This window comes from Triticum aestivum, chromosome 7A, assembly GCF_018294505.1.
Source record: "Triticum aestivum cultivar Chinese Spring chromosome 7A, IWGSC CS RefSeq v2.1, whole genome shotgun sequence".
NCBI lineage: Eukaryota > Viridiplantae > Streptophyta > Magnoliopsida > Poales > Poaceae > Triticum > Triticum aestivum.
Window position 1 is genome coordinate 727,057,759 of NC_057812.1, and position 4,240 is coordinate 727,061,998.

Genomic DNA, 4,240 nt, shown 5'->3' on the forward strand with positions numbered 1-4,240 from the left:
TGTTTTCCATGAACTGGCGATTCATCTCAAGCTGTTGGATCATACCAGCCATGTACTCAGGCGGTGGTGGGAAGTTGCCACCACGACCACGACCAGCTGGTCTAACCATCCTGTTAATATATAACAGGGGTAGTTCAGTATTGAGAAATTTGCATAGACAAGAGTCATTCATGATGAAACATGCATAATGAAAGGAGCACGACAGATACCACATAGATAGTCGGCATAACTCCCAAAAGGGGTCGGACATAGGGCTCAGTACACAGAGTTCAGTACATAGACTAATTCATTATAGGCGGCACGCAGGCTCGCGAATGCATCTAATACTAATGAGCAAGACTACATCATTCCCAGGAGGTACTGTGAAGGTAGCTGTAACCTGACAGCTGGTAGTGAGGCAACGGATAGTCCTCCACGTCAGTGGCCTGGGGGCCATGGATACTCCGGTGTAGAACCCGACGCTCAGGTGGCAGAAGAGGACCAAGTGCGGGAGAGTAGCCTCCCACCTCTGGCCATCCGACACCGTGGGGCATCACGGTCCTGGCTGGGTAGATCGCAGAACGCGGCAGCTGTCCAGACCGGACAAAGGGGTGCAACAGCGTCAGAGCCCTGTAAAGGTGCTGACGAGTGGTGTACAACTCGTGGCGAAGAGCTCTGTTAGCTCGGTCCAGCCCATCAGCATGCAGAACCAGGCGCTGATGGTGGAAGGGCTCTTGGGTGACGGTGGAGTAGGCGGCAGTGTAGTATCCCTCCGCACCAACGTCAGATGCGATAGGAATGTGCCTGAAAGGGGAAGTGTCCAATGCCTGATACTCTCCACAAAGACGTGTTAGAGCAGCATGAGCAGCATCGTGGACTGCCATATCGATAGTCACCCCAACACCATGTGCGGTGTGTAGCACAGTAGTGGAGTCATACTCCCGAGAGTAGAGGTGGACGATGGCTCGGTACTGCTCCTGGTTAAAGTCCTGGTACTCCTCAAAGACGGTGTACTCAGGGTGCCAGCGATAACCCAGATAGGTCATCATCTCAGCTAGCACGGCAGGTGATCCCGAGGCACCAATGGCCGTCGTGTGGCGGATGACCTGCCTCGTGGGTTCCATCTGAAAACAAAGATGTTTCAAGGGAGTCAATGACAGTGTGGAAATCGTCCAAATACTATTCCAAAGAACATTATGGCTTTATCCAACTTTGGGGTGAATGGGGTCACGGGATCCTAGTGATAGTTAGTAAATTCGTTTAACCCGAGTAGAAAAGAGTTCAGAGTCCCAGAGTAAAGGTCGAGGAGTAAAAGATCCTAGTACCACCCAATGGCGACGTGGGCCCGTAAGGCTCACAGCCATGTTAGTAAAAGTTTTGTAGTGACTAGACTCGACTTCGGCCAAGGAGTGTGGAAGGGGGATTCCTACAGGCAGTCGGCTCTGATACCAACTTGTGACGCCCCCGATTCAATCGTACACTAATCATGCACGCAAATGTGTACGATCAAGACCAGGGACTCACGGGAAGATATCACAACACAACTCTACAAATAAAATAAGTCATACAAGCATCATAATACAAGCCAGGGGCCTCGAGGGCTCGAATACAAGTGCTCGATCATAGACGAGTCAGCGGAAGCAACAATATCTGAGTACAGACATAAGTTAAACAAGTTTGCCTTAAGAAGGCTAGCACAAACTGGGATACAGATCAAAAGAGGCGCAGGCCTCCTGCCTGGGATCCTCCTAACTACTCCTGGACGTCGTCAGCGGGCTGCACGTAGTAGTAGGCACCTCCGGTGTAGTAGGGGTCATCGTCGACGGTGGCGTCTGGCTCCTGGACTCCAGCATCTGGTTGCGACAACCAGAAAGAAAGGAAAGGGGGGAAAAGGGGGGGAGAAAGCAACCGTGAGTACTCATCCAAAGTACTCGCAAGCAAGGAACTAAACTACATATGCATGGGTATATGGGTAAAGGGCCATATCAGTGGACTGAACTGCAGAATGCCAGAATAAGGGGGGATAGCTAGTCTTATCAAAGACTACGCTTCTGGCAGCCTCCCTCTTGCAGCATGTAGAAGAGAGTAGATTGAAGTCCTCCAAGTAGCATCTCCAAGTAGCATATCTAGGTAGCATCTCCAAGCGCAACTCCAGTCGCATCGCATAGCATAATCCTACCCGACGATCCCCTCCTCATATCCCTGAGGTAGAGCGACCACCGGTTGTATCTGGCACTTGGAAGGGTGTGTTTTATTAAGTATCCGGTTCTAGTTGTCATAAGGTCAAGGTACAACTCCAAGTCGTCCTGTTACCGAAGATCACGGCTATTCGAATAGATTAACTTCCCTGCAGGGGTGCACCAACTTACCCAGCACGCTTGATCCCATTTGGCCGGACACACTTTCCTGGGTCATGCCCGGCCGCGGAAGATCAACACGTCGCAGCCCCACCTAGGCACAACAGAGAGGTCAGCACGCCGGTCTAAACCTAAGCGCACAGGGGTCTGGGCCCATCGCCCATAGCACACCTGCACGTTGCGAGGGCGGTCGAAAGCAGACCTAGCCTAGTGGCGTTCCAGTCCAATTCGGCGCGCGCCGCTCCGTCGCTGACGTCTGAAGTGCTTCGGCTGATACCACGACGTCGGGATACCCATAACTACTCCCGCGTAGATGGTTAGTGCGTATAAGCTCGTAGCCAACTCAGATCAAATACCAAGATCTCGTTAAGCGTGTTAAGTATCCGCGAACACCGAACAGGGCCAGGCCCACCTCTCTCCTAGGTGGTCTCAACCTGCCCTGTCGCTCCGCCACAAAGATCCACACAGAGGGCCGTCGGGACAAAGGTCCTTTCAGCCCCCAATCCGTGAATCACTCGCGGGTACTCTTCGAGGTGACCCGACTTTAGTCACCATCTGCATAGTATGTATGTATGTATAGTATATACCCGTGATCACCTCCCGAGTGATCACGGCCCAATAGTATAGCAAGGCAGACTGACAAGAATGTAGGGCCAATGATGATAAACTAGCATCCTATACTAAGTATTTAGGATTGCAAGTAAGGTATCAATAGACGTAGCAACAATGTCAGGCTATGCATCAGAATAGGATCAACGGAAAGCAGTAACATGCTACACTACTCTAATGCAAGCAGTATAGAGTAGAATAGGCGATATCTGGTGATCAAGGGGGGGGGCTTGCCTGGTTGCTCTGGCAAAAGAGAGGGGTCGTCAACTCCGTAGTCGAACTGGGCAGCAGCAGCGTCGGTCTCGTAGTCTACCGGAGATAAGAGGGGGAAGAAACAATGAATACAATGCAAACATAAACACGACGATGCGTGACGCGACAATGAGCGGTGCTAGGTGTGCCCTAACGTGGTATGAGGTGGTACCGGTTAAGGGGGGAAACATCCGGGAAAGTATTCCCCGTGTTTCGCGTTTTCGGGCACAGGAGCCGGAGGGGGAAAGTTGCGGGTTCGATAGGTTAGGGGTGTGTGGCGGACGAACGGACTGCATATCCAGATTCGTCTTGTCGTTCTGAGCAACTTTCATGTTGAAAATATTTTAATCCGAGTTACGGATTAAAAGATATGATTTTCTAAAGATTTTATTAATTTCTGGAATTTAACTAATTAATTAATTAATTCAAAAAAATGGATTTATGACGTCAGCATGATGTCATGCTGACGTCAGCAGTCATCAGGGTTGACTTGGTCAACCTGACATGTGGGTCCCGTTCGTCATACCCTGTTAGTTAATTAACAGTAGTTAATTAGGTTAATTAGCCATTAGGTTAATTGATCAGGATTAATTAAATTAATTATTTACTTAATTACTTAATTAATATTTTAATTATTATTTATTTTTTTTTAACGTTCTGGGGTGGGACCCTGTGGTCAGTGGCACTGAGTGCCCAGTCAGCATTGTTGACCACGGTCAACGTGGTCAACCGAGTCCAGGGGGGGCACGGGCAGCGACCCAGAGGCGGGCCACGTCGGTGCCAGGTCAGCGCCGGCGCCGGAGCAACGCCGGCGAGGCCATCCGCGGCGGCCGAACGCCGGAGATGGCCGGAATCGCGCTATGGCGCGCCATTCGAGCCCTGTTCGGGCGCGTTCGAAGGGTGGGGCTGGGCCGCATCCAACCGTGATGGTGGCGCGGGCCGTAATGGCCGGAATCTTCGCCGGCGGCGAGTGGAGGCGGTGGTGGCGTTCGGGAGGTTGCGGGAACGGGGCTACGGGGCGCAGGGGGCGTGGCCAGGGACGG